At 39.2% G+C, this 16768-nt stretch overlaps 1 long non-coding RNA gene across 1 annotated transcript; it reads right to left on the bottom strand.

The window, feature by feature from the left end:
* Positions 1-3222: 3222 nt before the first annotated feature.
* LOC122201131 lies at positions 3223-13938 on the bottom strand. The gene is made up of 5 exons (XR_006194096.1): positions 13784-13938; positions 10174-10264; positions 4754-4814; positions 3604-3886; positions 3223-3312 (listed from the first exon to the last, which is right to left on the bottom strand). It is a non-coding gene; the product is annotated as an uncharacterized LOC122201131 (long non-coding RNA).
* Between the last annotated feature and the right edge of the window lie 2830 nt (positions 13939-16768).

Below are 16768 nucleotides of genomic sequence, written 5' to 3'. Positions count from 1 at the left end.
TCTGAAAAAGAATGCTAACGCATTGAATATATTTCTATTCAGTTTGCCACTTGCTTCCCATGTGAGAAAAATATTATAGACATTATTTCCAAATACAAAAAAAAAAAAAAAAAAAAAAACAGGCTAAGTATAGAAACTGTTTTGAGGTAGACAGAGCCACACCAACACTGACCCTAATGAGCACGTACTACGTGCACTGTCCTGAGCACTTTACATGTCTTCTTTCACTATATCCTCATCTAACTCAACTTTTCAGATTTGATCATTGAGATACAAAAAGGCTAAGGGTTGTGCCCTGTGTAACGCAGAAGTGGTGGAGCCAGATTTCAACCCCAGGCACATGTTCTCGGTGCCTCAACATCCTCTCACAGCTGTTCAAGTGACAGAAATCATGATCTTATTTGGCCACATATATTAAGAATTGTAGGATTTGAAGATTTCTCTTTTCTTTGGTTCTTCCCATTCTCTAAAAGTACATGATTCACTTAGATTATGATTCAAACAGATAATCTTAGTATTTAATACCTATACCTATACAGTATACCTATATAGTATGTCTATACCTATAGACAAACTGAGGGTTTATGGGGGGGTAGGGGGGTGATGGGTATTGAGGAGGGCACCTGTTGGGATGAGCACTGGGTGTTATATGGAAATCAATTTGACAATAAATTTCATAATAAAAAAATAAATAAACTATACCTATAGAAATCTTTTTAATGCACATGTTAATTCCTCCAGATCAGTAAGGCCCTGTTGAACACAAATACTGAAAATCACAGACTCCTTAGACATGAGGGCACTAAAAATTGCACATTTAATAAAGTGTTAACTAAATGAATATACTCACAAACCGAGATAGGTACTTAAATGAGGCATAGGCACACAGTGTCTGCTTAATAACTGTCTGATGAATGAATGAAGGCTATGTCTCTTAAAATTTATTTATTGATTCAACAAATATTTATTTGGTGCCAACTCTGTGTCAGGCACTGTTCTAGGCATGGACAAACAATAGTGAGCAAAACGGACAAAATCTCTGCCTTCGTGGAATTTACACTCTGATGGAAGGAAACCAAAAATAAACAGGATAAGAAAGATATTTAGTATCTTAGTCATAAAAGCTAAGAGAAAAAAATAAAGCAAAAAAAAAAAAGTGTATTGAGACAGACATGGTTTTGCAGTTTTAGATAGGGTGTAGGGGAAAAGGGATCCCTTACTAAAAAGAGTCAATGCTTTTTTCAAATAGTGACCTGGGTAAAGATTTTTAAGCTTGGTTTGAAACAGGAGTACTGATGCATAGGGGCACCTGTACCCCAATGTTTATAGCGGCACTCTCAACAATAGCCAAATTATGGAAAGAGCCTAAATGTCCATCAACTGATGAATGGATAAAGAAATTGTGGTTTATATACACAATGGAATACTACGTGGCAATGAGAAAAAATGAAATATGGCCTTTTGTAGCAACATGGATGGAACTGGAGAGTGTGATGCTAAGTGAAATAAGCCATACAGAGAAAGACAGATACCATATGGTTTCACTCTTATGTGGATCCTGAGAAACATAACAGAAATCCATGGGGGAGGGGAAGGAAAAAAAAAAAAAAAGAGGTTAGAGTGGGAGAGAGCCAAAGCATTAGAGACTGTTAAAAACTGAGAACAAACTGAGGGTTGATGGGGGGTGGGAGGGAGGGCAGGGTGGGTGATGGGTATTGAGGAGGGCACCTTTTGGGATGAGCACTGGGTGTTGTATGGAAACCAATTTGACAGTAAATTTCATATATTAAAAAATAAAAAAATAAAAATAAAAAATTAAAAAAAAAAAAAAACATTTCAAACTTTAGTACCCTTTTATGTGTAGTGAATTTGGTCAAATATATTCAGTGAATATTGTTGGGTATGAGAGATGTGGTTTCATAGACTCAGAAGAATTGTAGAAAGTCACAAAGCATGATAGAGAGGATATATTTTACAAATCACTAAAGAGCAGTTCTGATTATTATTATTTATATTGATATCTGATAATTCAAAACTGGATGTATTTCCAAATGAAACCTAAATAAGTCAATCCCATCTGGAGCCTTCTTGAAAATAATCCACTCTTGCAGATTCCTGATGTCCTTGTGTGCCCCCTATGCTGCCTGAGTGGCCTTTGAGGCGGAGACTGTATGACATGGTCTGTCACCCACACACAGCCCTCCAGGGTGTCAGCAAAGCAAATCACGATGCAAGGCACTTATGGCCACCAAGCAGATAAAGCAGTTTTGACTTTTTTCTCTCTCTCTAAAACGTGAAGACTCACTGATGAAAACCCATTCAGTATCGAAGTAAAATAATTTCACAATATCAGGGCCTTAAAAGTGGATACTATGGAATTGGGGTTAAAATTCAGATTATCACTCAAGACACAACCATCTGTAGCTAATTCGATATGAATAATGAGGAAAAGCCCTTTTCATCTTCTTGAGGTTCACTAGCCTTATCAGCACTTACTAGGGTGAAATTATATTGGGCTCGACAAAAATGTGTAAAGGGTTTTATTTTTTTCCATTTTTATTATCATTTTATTTGTCCACAAAGAAACTTTTATCAAGCTTTCACTCTGAACTTGTCTCCATTTGTCCATTGTTTCCTACAATAGGTGTCCATTTTTAAAAATTATTTTTAACGTCTATTTATTTTTGAGACAGAGACAGAGCACAGGTAGGGTAGAGGCAGAGAGAGAAGGAGACACAGAATCCGAAGCAGATTCCAGGCCCCAGATTGTCAGCACAGAGCCCAGTGCAGGGCTCAAACCCACGGACTGAGAGATCATCACCTGAGCCAAAGGTGGATGCTTAATCAAGATCATGACCTGAGCCCAAGTCAGATGCTCAAGAGACTGAGCCACCCAGGCGTCCCTACAATACATGTCCATTTTAAAAATAGATAAATGTTTGAAATTATTTTGTTTTTGGAAACCTACTAAGCATTAGTCAAATGTCAGTTTCTTTGATTTTTACATTCACTTTCACACACAAGATATGTCTGATTCCGATATCAGAACCTAGATATTTAAAAATACATCCCCAACCTACTTATCAGACCATTAAGCCTTCTAAATCTATTTGAGTATGTAACATATATTTACTATGTAGTAAATCTAAAAAGCTCTCAATTATAATTAGGCACACAGAGAACTACCCAAAGGCATTAGAAGTGAGACCACTCACCCTGTCAGCTCCATTCATGTTTCACTCCAGCCTAATAGCTAAATGTCACTGTTCCATGCCAAACATACCAAGGTCTTTCCTGGCATCAATGTGCCTACTTTGGAATGAGCAATATTTTAGCATCATCAGAATTAACCATCCACTAAATTCAATTTAATAAGGTGGCATCATCCTCAGTGTTTCACCTTCATGCACAATTTATTATAATTTCATACGAAAAGCTAAAAGCTCAGAAACACATATGCTATCATATTCCTGAAAAGAAAACCCTTTTCTTGAGCAGTTTTAGGCACTGGGTAGCAACTCAGACTGTAATTGGGTGTCTTCTCAGATCATCTGACAGAATTCACATTGAAAAAGAGATTAAAGACAAAATGTCAGGGTTTACCGATTGTGAGAAATCCCCGAATTCTCCTCCAGCCCTTCAGCACTGACAAGATGAGAAGCCTCAAACAGGGACTCCCAGGGCCTTTCTGAAAGCAGACATAGTCCCTGGCTCTCCTCAGGCACTCCCCGCTTACACCACAGAGCAAGGAGACACAGAGCCGCTTTATGTGATTTCAAAGGGAGACTGGAAATGCACTTAATCTGCATGGACGTCTTTTCTTAACTTTTATTTTTTATTACTTTCTTCTGGCTTGCAAGAAAGAAAAACAGCAGGCACATAAAAACTGAGAAAGAAAAGAAGCAAACTGTAAGTAGGGACTGTCAAGTAAAATCTAATATTAGAAACATTAACAAGGGTGTAACATCATTTTGTTGGCCTCTTGGTAAAATGGTGCATCTGAGGTTATTTTAAATTCAGGATAAAGGCTATCTTGAGACTTCATGGGAAGGTCTTAGTTAGATGTAGGTGATACAGATACAAAGCTCCATGGTTAAAAAAACAAGAACTTTAAGGTTGGGGCAAAGAAACTAAATCCTCGCCATGCTGACCTAATTCATTAGGTCAGTCACTTGCTACCAACTAAATATGCCAGCTGTGTGCTCATCTCATAAAAGGGCTAGGTTTCCACGAGAAAAGCAGAAGCCAACCACAAGAGTGCTATTTTCTCAACAGTACCAGTGTGCAAACAGGTAAGTACAGTGAGCAAAGGCAGCAGGCACCCAATCAAGCCAGAGGCTCCCCGCAGTGTTGACTCGCTGTTGTGGTCCCCTGCCTGGACTGGCACATTGAACAATAACTCAAATCCATCACAAGATCACTCGCCAGTCCTCCTCGGTTAAATGGGTCTTTATTTTTAGAGAACAATGGGGATTATAGGAAGCTGGAGGTCTTACATCACAGAACTATAAATAGTTGCTGTTAAATGCAGCCCTATGTTTTTGTTTTTCAATTTTAAAATGAAGTTGATACCCGGGAGGGGTTTTTCATCTCTTGGACAGTTTCTGATGTCCCAGTGATGTCATCTTACCTAAGTGATTAAGGACTTATTTAGTTTTTCAATCAGACAAACCACTAGCTCTCAACAGGAATTTTAATCAGAAGGATTGCTTGCTGAGTTAAGACTGTCCCCAGCGAGCAGAACATTACTGACCTTTCTTCCACAGGAAATTTAAATTTGTATCATTTGGCTGGTTAGGATTTCTGCCATTTCCCTGTGGATCAAGATTAGAGATGAACTTTCAGGTTCAGTCATACATTAAAAACGCAAACACATAAGCTGTGAAAAGCCAGAAACAGAACGATGTGTTTCCCCTGATGCAAAAGGTCACGGCTCGTTTTGCTCATTCATTCCAGCTGACCACAGGCTCCTGTGCTTAACTGCCCTCATTTAGGGAACTCAAATTGGAAAATAGCCATACTTATGGGTCCTCAGCATGTTCACTGCATTAAGATTATCTGCTATATTTAACCTAGCTCTCTCATTTGTATGTTAAAGGAAAAAAATATTTCCCTTGTGACAGACGAGACCGAACAGGACATTTTTTTTTTATGTGTAAATGAGGTTATATTTATCAGAATAGCTCTGGTTTGGTCTAGAAAGTTTCTGACTAGTACCACCAAGGGAAAAAGAAAAAAAAAAAAAAAAAAGGCCCAAGTAAATACTCCTTAGAGAAACCTGCTGCTCTCAAAATAAGCAATTTCAGGGCACAGACTCTGAAAACTGCTGAGTCCTCAAGTATTAATAAGTGGGTTAGGGAATCACACAGAAAACAGACCCTCTACTTCAATATGGTCAGTAGATGATCTCCTGGATTAAATGTGCAATTGTTCTTTTATTTCTTAAACGGAGTTCATAAACTGATATAATTATGAGACAGACCATCTTTAGGACTACATAGCTATCATTTAATGACTTCAGAAGAAGGGAAAGTTGAAAGGTCTTACTCTAGGATTATGCCAAATACGAAGCAAATTTAATAACCAAAAAAAAAAAAAAAAGACTCAGGACTCAAGGTTTATTATATCTTACTTAAGAGGTGATGTTGTCTGAAACTAAGGTGAGGCTAACATTTCCACCTCAACACTTAATTCTCTAAATTAATCTTCAATTTTGTTTGTTTAGCTACACTATAATACCTGATTCCAAGAGGATACACAATTAATTATTACCACATAGCAGGAAATATTAGGAAAATATTTAAATCTAACCTGTTGTAACTAATATATAGGTCTAGCCTAGGAAGCAGTTTAAAACTTTCTTTTTAATGTTTTTATTTTTGAGAGACAGAGCATGAGTGGGGGAGGGGCAGAGACACAGAATCCGAAGCAGGCTCCAGGTTCTGAGCTATCAGCACAGAGCCTGAATGTGGGGCTCGAACTCACAAACCATAAGATCTAAACTCTAATGCTCAACACACTAAGCCACCCAGGCACCCCTAGGCTTGGAAGTAGTTTAGGAATGCTTTTTAAATGCTTATCTATGGGCACCTGAGTGGCTCAGTTGGTTATGCTTCTGACTCTTGATTTCAGCTCAGGTCATGATTTCACAGTTCAGTTTGTGAACTCAAAGCCCTGTATCAGCACAGAGCTTACTTGGGATCCTCTGTCTCCTTTTCTCTCTGACTCTCCCCCACTTTGTGTGCGTATGTGCACGCACACACACACAGACACACACACCCATACTCTCTTCTCTCTCTCAAAAATAAACATTAAAAAAAATGAGCCTGGGTGTCTCAGTCAGTTGAGCGATCGACTTCGGCTCAGGTCATGATCTCATGTTTCATGGGTTCAAGCCCCACATCGGGCTCTCTGCTGACAGCTCAGAGCCTGGAGCCTGTTTTGGATTCTGTGTCTCCCTCTTTCTCTGTCCCCCTCCCCCCAACTCACTCTCTGTCTCTCTCAAAAATAAATAAAAAACATTATTAAAACATTTTTTTAATTAAAAAAGTTTATTATAAATTAGGTAATTCTATTAATTTTACCATCTATTTAAAAGATGCTTTGTAGTTTAGTCATGAAAGGGCTAGGTTTTTTTTGTTTGCTGTTTGTTCTTAAATTTAAATCAGTGGGCTAGAGAATGTTTTATCTTGGTAGGCAGGTTTGATTATGCATTGTTTTTATGAATTGCCTTCACAATGAAAATGAGTTGCACAAATGAGAGAGGAAAATCATTTCAGATTTCAGCTTGTTGTGAATGCACAATTGCTTGATACTCTTCTTGGGAAAATCAATTCAGATTTGACATCGGCCATATCACTTCTCTTGCACGATACCAAATATCAAAGATACCTTGAGAGAACAGCTCGCTCGTCATAGCAGAAGAATATGCCCAAGATTGTTTAAACTGAGTTTTCATGGTCTATGAAATGCCATGACATTATTTTAATGGTTAAAAAATGAAAAGTCAATAAAAATGAGTGATGCAAACATCCTTAATTATATGCCAAAGGTGAGTAGATGTCAGTTTCTTTATCATAAGCTGGAAAAAAAAATGAGTTAACTATTACACCAGACACTGTGCTAAGCAAAGGCATGTTAACTTAGCTCACATCCTCCACAATAAATTTAAAAAACTGAGTCTCGAATTCAGTAGCTCAAGGTCATACAGCTAAAAGCCTCCATGGCAGGGTTCATGCCCAGAATTCAAATCCAGGTTTTGTCCAATTTTAAGGCCCATGTTTTTTCCATCTCATATTCTGCTGCTTGGTTTCAGATTGACCTGGCAGTCAGACCTCCAGTCCTGCCGCTTTCAATTCGATGACCGACCCCAGCAGTGCTGAATAGCTAAAAGCTGCAGAACAAAGGTAGCTGCTTCCTTAAACTCACCTTGCTCTGTTCTCCCACCGCCCTACCCTGGGAATTCTGGGTAGGACACTCCTGGTCCCTCTCCAAGTGATTATAAGAAGTGCCCGAGCTAAACAGTGCATGCAAAGAGATTTTAAAGTCATTCCGGCATAATTATCCTAATCAACAAAAACCAAGTGCAGCTCAATTAAACTTTTGAGAAAAAAAGATTGTGTGGGAGTTAAATTAAAGCATAAGGTCAGGCTTTTATAAGGTGCTCCAGATTCTATCACCTTGCTCTAATTCTTGCATATTTCAGCAGTCAGGTTTTTTGTGACTTCACAGAAATAACGAGTCATTTTAAAAATCCTGAGATGGTTACAAAAGTACTTTTAACACACACTGTGCATCCACATATAGCCCATAGCACTGAGAACATTGGGATAAACTTGGAAGTCTGCAATTGCAAAGTTATTTTTATATCTAAAGCAGGTGAACACTTTAAAAAAAAAAAGAAGAAGAAGAGGTGAGTGTTACTGAACCAACTTAGGTTTCTCAGTTTCCATACAGTTTGCATTGCTCCTTTCATTTCTGGCACTATCAGTGTCATAAGGGTTTGAACAAATCTAGAGCAATTATCTGGAAACCCTCACACATAGAACGACTTCATCATACTGAGGCCTTTTATTCACATATTTCTTCAAACATTAAGTGAAGTTACTTACTTGAAAAGATTCTTCATCGCCTTTTAGAACGGTAATTTCACAGTTTCTTGAATAGTACAACAGTGATAGCAAATAACTATTATCAAATTGTCAAACGATGATATGTCATGATAACCCAACTGCATGAAACCTTTGGTTATATGTACACAAAACAAAGAGCATGCTATCTGTAGTTTCAGAGAAACTCATAGGCTTTCTGAACATTAACTATTATCCTTAAAAGCCACCTACTACCTAATTTGGTTTAGTGTCAAAGCACTATGTGCACATAGTAGGTTCTCAATTTTTAATCTGAATAAGGCTAAGCACTTAAAACAATTTTTTTAATGTTTATTTATTTTTGAGAGAGAGACAGAGCATGAGCAGGGGAGGGGCAGAAAGAGGGAGACACAGAATCGGAAGCAGGCTCCAGGCTCTGAGCTGTCAGCACAGAGCCCGACACGGAGCTTGAACCCAGGAGCTGCAAGATCATGACCTCAGCCAAACTCGGATGCTTAACTGACTGAGCCATCCAGGTGCCCCAAGCGCCCATGCACTCAACCCAGGAAATTGTCAGAGCGGGGGTGGGGGTGGGAGAGAGTATACACACACACACACACACACACACACACACACACACACTCTGTAACAGTGACTAATTTCAAAACAAAACACTGATAGAATGAGTATGAGGCATACCATGTATCAGGCAGGCCTTCAGAAAGGGCAATAAGACCCCCCAGGTACAGAATGCAAGTCTGTGAATGGGGAGTCATTCATTAAACAGCCCACATAAAGATGCTTGTTAGTATACATTTTTATGGAGCAACCAACTGCACACAGGGCTATTATAAACATTGATTATGTACCACAATTTGCAGGAATGGAACACTACTTTAAAAAGCCTTCAGGTACAAAATGTTTTGAGAATTTCTGTAATTTCAAAAAGGTCCAATAACACACTCACCCTCCTCCACCCCAATTTTCCATTGCTTCAGATGTTTTTATTAAAACTAGCAGCTACAGAGATATTGTGAATGCAGATTTCAGCCAAACAGGCTCTTTTGCTTTTCCATTTTCATCCAAATAAAATTTGATTTTTAAGGTTTTTGTCAGTATGTCCATCTTTCAGATATATCACAAAATCTTAGAGAAGAATTAATATAATTTGAGGCTTTGTTACAAAATGAAGAATCTACAGTTGTGCATTAAAAAATGTGTTTTTACTTCAGAAGCTATGAAAAAGTAAGCTGCACCAGTCATAAGAGATTTTTGGAAAACAGATCAAAGGATGGCTAATATATTTTTATATGAAAAAAGACGACAAACTAAATTCTCAGCGGTTCTTGTCAAAGTCAGTTTGCAGTGGCTAGACAACAAATAAGGGCATTGTTAGCAACTCAGGAAAACTCCTGCAGAAATAATTGAAAATTTCCCCTCTGGGTGCTCAATTTACCCTAGGCAAAACAAAAACAACCCTTAAACCAAAAATACACACTAGAAACTAGACCAGGCATTGAGATGATGGCCAAACAAATCTAACAAAGAGATGTAAACGTGCAGGTTATGGTACATGTAAATATTTTCCTCTCCATAAGGAGAGAAAGGAAATGATGAAAATGGATCTCTATTCTTATTAAGTACAAGTAACAGGTATGCCCTACAGGAAGTTAGCTGTAACTAACTGTAGCAAAGTTAACTACAGCAAATAATTGGTGGGGAAGGACTATGTTATGTTGCATAGTTTGATGGGAGCCATGAGAGCCAGCTGGTCCTAAAGATGGAAAGAACAATATGTGGGTTATGGGCAGGTGGGTCTTTGGACCACACCCAACCCGATACTTCATACTCACTGCTTGAGCACCAGCCGCCTGTGCTAGAGAGGGTGGGGTTAACTCCAGCTCTTAGTTGTGGCAGAATCAGGGGAGTGAGGAAGAAGCCAGTTTCTAAACGCTTTCTGTCATTGTTATTTACCCCTTCATTGCCAAAGATTCTGGCAACAAAATGTATCACAACAGTCTCTGGTTTTACTTTTTTTTTTCTTTTTAACCAGGATAGGAGAGTAACCATATGCACAATTTACCTGTCAGTGCAAGAGAAATTGACCTCTGGGAAGATATATTTTGTATGGGAGTCATGGGCCAGAAAATGTGATCAGGAATTCTGCTAATCTTCTGAAAAAAAAGAAAAAGATAAAAAAGTCTTCAAATGATCAGAGATGGCTACCTGGAAGAACTTTGGGTAAGCAGCAGAAAGTTCTGAAGGGTAAGGCAGTATCGTGCCTTTAAAACACATGACTAAAACCCATGACCAAGAACACGACCTCACTTGAGGCACAAAAAATGGATTCTGCAAATGGGATATCCAGCAAACGTTTCACCGCATGGTTCAGGAGTCCCTAACCAAAACTATAATGTGTGCACAGGAAAAGGTTCACAATAGAAACTTCAGAAACCTATTGAGGCAGATGGGTTCCATTCTGGTGTCTTTTATTTCCCAAATTGTATTAATTCCTCAAATTAGGAACTAAAAAGCAAATCCAAAAAACTTGAAAAACACTGCACTGGGTAGAAAATTACTAGCAAACAGATATAGAATAAGAATCAAATAAAACTGCCCATACATTTTTTTAAATGGTCCTTATTTTTTTATCTTGCTAAATCTCAAACCCATGTTCAAACATTTAATGTGATAAAATTCTAAGAAATTGGACTTGACAAGAATCTGCATGTTATAATGGACATGGCCACTTAGATCAGTGATTTCCAAATGCTTATGGTCATAAGTTAAAAAAAAATTTAAAAAACTGAGTTGATATCTTATATAAATAGACATTTATATAATTTATGCATTTACTACTATACTGGCACACTATATAAATGATATATACAACAAATACAATTTTTTATTTTAGAGAGAGAGAGCATCAGTAGGGGAGAGGGGCAGAGGGAATGGGAGAGATAGAATCCCAAGCAGGCTCCATGCTCAGTGTGGAACCCGTTATGGGTCTCAATCCCATGACCTCGGGATCATGACCTAAGCCGAAATCAAGAGCCGGATGCTCAAACGACTGACCCACCCAGGCGCCCCAACAAAAAAAGAGTTTTAAAGGAGAAGATAAATAATATTTTTAAAGCAGCTCTAATATTTTCTTCCCACACGCAAGTGCATGATCTTTGCCTAACTTGGAATGTCGATAGCCCACTTCAGAAAACACTAGTTCGCTGAGTGTGAGTGGCAACATATAGTTACCCGTAGCTCACAATTTGAGATTTTATAATATTTTATTCAAAATACGTCAATTTTAAATGTCGTGCTTTTATTTTACTGTCTAGAACCTTAAGAAATTGTTTTTAAGTTTATTTATTTATTTTGAGAGAGAGCGTGCAAGCAGGGTAGGGGCAGAGAGAGGGAGAGAGAATCCCAAGCAGGCACTATTCTGTCAGTGCAGAGCCTGATACAGGGCTGAATCTCATAAACTGTGAGATCATGTCCTGAGCCCAAATCAAAAGCTGGATGCTTAACCAACCGAGCCACCCAAATCCTCCTGTGTAGAACCTTCTTAAAGCAGTTGTGGGGTAAATTAAGACAGCAATTCAGATGTTGCAAAGATGGTTTTTATTTGGTTGCACTTTATTCAGCAATTACTATGTGAGAGACATTTTATATTATATGAATTACGTCCAATTCTCCCAAGAACTATAAAGTAGAAATTATTACACCTATTTTATAAAAAAAAAAATGAAACTAAGTGTCATGATCAACTGTATCCTATAAATAAGTGGTAGAGCCAGGGTGGGTATCTTTAAAACCACAGAATCAAAATGATGCAACTATAGGACATTATGTGAAGGGCCAGCATTTTAGCTCTTTCAATATTTTATTTACAGCTGGTTCCTTAAGGCCAAGAGGGGAACTTAGAAACAAATGATTGGCTATTAAAAATTGCCTTGGTTTTAAAAAACAACAGCCCTCAGACATTTCCACCTGCTCCTCTCCCCTTCTCCAGCAAACAGCCCTTTTAAGTCCTAGAAAGAGGTCTGCAGGCCTGAGTTCTGAAAGTGGTTACAGCAGTCAAAATCATTCGGCCCAGGGTAGGGTTCCACTTGTCTGAAACCTCTGAGCCTAACCAGCACCGTTTCCCCAAACAAGGTCCTCCCGTAGGCTTTAAAAAGAACTTGTGAAGGATGAGTTTTGGAGCTGGCAGTGTTCGTGTTCTGTTCTGCACTGAGGAAGGGCAAGAGCAGTGGATGCACGAAAAGCCAGCTTCCCTCCCCACCCTTCTCACCAGCCTGACTCTGTAGCAGGAGCATCTTGGACTTTCCCTCAGGGCCCAGTGTTTCCAGCTACGCTCCCAAATAGAGTCTGAAACTGGCTTCTTCATACCCCAAAACTTACTCCTCTTCCAGATGCATATACAACGAAAATCTGAAAACTCTGGACCGACAGAGACACACAAAAGATGGGGTCAGAGAGGCTGGGGTAGTTACGTGAAGGTAAAAAGTGGTTGGATTAGGAGAAATGCTGATTGAAATATTCTGTTTGGCGGTTTAAGTACCATGACTTGAAATTTCACTGCTGAACTCGTGAACGGAAAACATGAGTCAAATACAGTAGTGACTGAATATGATTTCCTTTCTTGGACATTTTTAGATACATGGCATGCTTCTGTCCAGGTTGGTTTAGATAGTAGAAAAAGTAGAATGGGGGGATCCTGCGTGGCTCAGTCGGTTAAGTACCCAACTCTTGGTTTCAGCTCACCTCACAATCTCATGGTTTGGGGGTTCGAGCCCCACATAGGGCTATGTGGTGACAGAATGGAGCCTGCTTGGGATCCTCTCTCTCTCTCCCCCTCTCTCTCTGCCCCTCCCCCATTCTCTCTCTCTCAAAATAAATAAACTTGAAAAAAAGAAAAGTAGAATGGATGAATCTGGAGGCCTTCTCCAGTTTTATACTCCCACACAGGCATTCTCCCCACTAGCAAACCCCTCTTCATGATTAGTATCCTCTTCATGGTTGGCACCCGAGCAGGGCTTCCATGTGAAGCTTTCCCCACACTTAACGTGGAATTAGGAACTTTCTCCTCTGCGCACTTCAAAAGATCTTAAACTTATGTTTATTAAGAAAGAGGTTTGCACCTTCTTTCTCTCTCTCTCTCAAAAATAAAAATAAAAAATAAACATTAACAATTGTTTTTAATTTAAAAAACAAGTTACAATTTAATGAAAATCTGGGGGCCCCTGGGTGGCTCAATTGGTTAAGGGCTCAGGTCACGATCCCATGGTTCAGAGGTTCAAGCCTCATGTCGGGCTCTGTGCTGACAGCTCAGCACCTGGAGCCTGCTTCTGATTCTGTGTCTCCCTCTCTCTGCCCCTCCCCCGATCTCTCTCTCTCAAAAATAAATAAATATTTTTAAAAAATTTTTTAAATAATAAAAAATAAAATCTGAAAAAAAAAATCCCCCTCTATTTCACTTTGAGGGCTTCATCAAGCAAATATTTAAAAAATGAATTTCAGGGTGGGGTATAGTTAGGCAATGTTACACCAAATGTAGTGTATGTCCTTTTCCCAACAAAGAGTCCATCTGTCATGTTTAGTATCTTTCTGAACTACCAGTGAGTTACTTTATGTGGCCTACCATAGAATATTCAATCTTAGAAATAACCTAACTTAAAATTTTCCTTTTGAGGCACCTGGTTGGCTCAGGAGGTTGAGCATCCAACTTGGGCTCAGATCATGATCATGAGTTCGTGGGTTCTAGCCCCTCATGGGGTCGGTGTTCAGAGCTGAAAGCCTGGAGCCTGCTTCCGATTCAGTGTCTCCCTTTTTCTCTGTCCCTCTCCCGCCTTGTGCTCGCTTGCGCTCTAACAAACAAAAAAAAAATTTCCTTTTAAATTTAGTAACTTATTATAGAAGCATGACACCAAATCTGTATGTGAAACATTGAGAATAACGAAACTCAAATCTTGTAAATATTAGAAAGTAAAATACAGAAATCTACCAAGTAACGCAGGGCCCTAGTTAGCTGTATTAAAAGGTGATCTATATGAGGAAACTCCTTGTGCAAAACACTTCTGATATAGTTCAATATCTTATATAAATTATGCCAAGAATACACATCTTTATTTTTAATGTTTTTTTATTCTGAAATAGAGTGAGCGTGTGTGAGCAGGGAAGGAGCAGAAAGAGAATCTCAAGCAGGCTCTGTGCTGCCAGCACAGAGCTGGATGCAATGTGGGAGCTCAATCTCACAAACCCTGACTGAGATCATGATCTGAAACAAAATCAAGAGCCAGATGCCTAACCGCCTGAGCCACCCAGGCGCCCCAAGAATATACATTTTTACATGTACTTCTGACCCTAAATAAAGCAAACCTTCTATCAATCCCCAGCCCACCTATGCCAGGATGCAGGGCAGTGCAAGAGAAAACAAATCACTAAAATATCCATTTATTTATTCCCTCACAGCTCTCACCTTCCCTTACTCCCAATTCCACTATTTCCGTTAACTATCCTCTGCCTTACCTCTTCTCCTCTGGGACGCAGGTCAGTAACCAAGGAGAAAGGTAGAGATAACCAAGTGAACACTGTTGCCATGCCCTGATCCTTCTTAGATTCAATTATTTTGTTAAGTTTTTGCTTTCCCCAAACTTCCCTCTGAAGACTTTTTCTTTTTCTCTTTTTTCACCTTCCACACAGATCAGCAATGAAGTGTGCATATCCAAAATAAATTGGCCAGGCTACTGAATGGGAACAAGATAGTTCTTTCTCAGATTTCAGTCCCATAGGATTTCAGCTCCTCTTTCTTCAATTGCTATTTATTCAACACAACACTTACTTGGCATGCATCTTAGGCTACCTTACTTACCCTTCTCCTCTCCCAGTAAGAGTCAGGTCCTTGAAGGTGAAAGCTATCTTAAGCCTTTTTGTAACCAGAGCGCCAGCATATGTTCAGTGGGCACCCTGTGGGTGATGGTAACAGGGATGGGCCGTTCTCCTGTGGTCTCTGGTGAGGAGACAGGCCCTGGAACAGCCTCCTACTCAAAAACATTCAGACCATTTACCAGTTCACAGTATAACCTATTATAGGGGGTGTGGGGGTGTGAGGGTGTGGTGAAGAAACAGGTTTTATCTCCTGTGTAATGCTGATCAATACAGGAGCAGCTGCCTAAAGCGCTGGGTTAGGAAAGATAACGAGGCCACCTCTGGACTGAGTGAGAGACTGCACTAATGGATTAGTGATGTCTGCCATATGCACTGGTGAGGAGCATGGTGACATGGATGCTCAGCATTTGCCATCCTAGCTCTAAGCACTTAGCCAAAATCTCAATTTCAGTAAGTTCAACAACTTCTTACTGCTTAAGTTCCTTTCCTAACTGAAGCTTTAGGCCAGGGATAGAGAATTCAAAAGTCTTCCAGATATATATTGCTATGTATCCTTTTATATAAAAGTTTGGTAAAGAATACTCTTCCTGGTGAATCAGACTGAAAGGTCAACATGACGGACCCAGTGTTCCCTTGTCTTGCCCATAGCTTTTCCACAAAAGCAAAAGCATCAAAGCTCTTAGTTCCAGAAGCGACACCAGCCAGGATCACTTAAGGACTCCACTGACGGTGCAGCTACTCTCTTTCATTCTAGTAGATGCTGCATCTTTCCGTTTAAAGAACTCTATTCGCTTCATCCTGTGCTTTCCCATAAATCTGTACATCAAAGACAACCCCAAGATCAGGGGTAACAACATTAAGAGATTCGGTTTCCGACTTTTCCTCTGAAATCATTTGATAAAACCTTGCACAAAGTCTTTTCACAATGGCTGAGAATATAAATTCAACATCTCCCCCAACAGGAGCAAAAAAACGTCCTAGGGGCTCAGCAAACTCAAAATAACATATCAAACCCCATTCTTCTTTGGATTTGTTCCTGGGAGTGCTCCCCTCAGCCAGAAAAATCCTTAATTTTTTTTGTAATGTAAAAGATCAAAGAATCTATTTCATAATTCTTATCTAAAGAAGCATATTACAAAAAGCAAAGCACATCAAGCAGGGACAATCTCCACTTCTAGTTTTATAATCGGATTTATTTTATTTCTAAGGCCATCTTCATCAATTTGCACTTCCCTCATCAAATTATATTGTTTAAAAAGGCAATTTTGCTTAATACGCACCGTTCCCTCTGCATTATGAGAACGTGTACCCTTGCTCTCTCCACCCCAACCCTTCCAAAGCATTTATGCCACTTTAAACTGCTTGACAGCCTCTCCTCCCACTTTCTTTGACCTAGAACAAATCACTTAGGCCAGGGTCATTTAAAAGTTCCCTTAAAATGGTTTCAACGGTTGTAACAAAATAAAAGTCTTTCCAAGATAAGAGTATGTTAGAATGAGAAAATAAGTAAAAATCCATTGCTTTTCTCAAGAGTTGAAGAAACATTCTTTGTTCAGTTAAAGGCCAATTTGCTTTTGTAAGTTAACTTACAATCTTATAAAAGCTTCCCAAATCCCAAATATTAGAATCACTTAAATAATTATGTTAGGGAAGGAAAAAGACACACACACGGGCATTACATAAGGAGCAATAGCCTGGAACAGTAGCCTAGCTGAGCCGGAGTCTGGAAGATCTGGGGGTTCTGAACCAGTTTACATTTTAATCCACCCCCAAAAGTCTTTCCCTCCTTGACT

This window comes from Panthera leo, chromosome A1 (genome assembly GCF_018350215.1).
Source record: "Panthera leo isolate Ple1 chromosome A1, P.leo_Ple1_pat1.1, whole genome shotgun sequence".
Classification (NCBI taxonomy): Eukaryota; Metazoa; Chordata; class Mammalia; order Carnivora; family Felidae; genus Panthera; species Panthera leo.
Note: the sequence above shows the minus strand (reverse complement) of the source record. Positions and strands in the feature narration are given on the sequence as shown.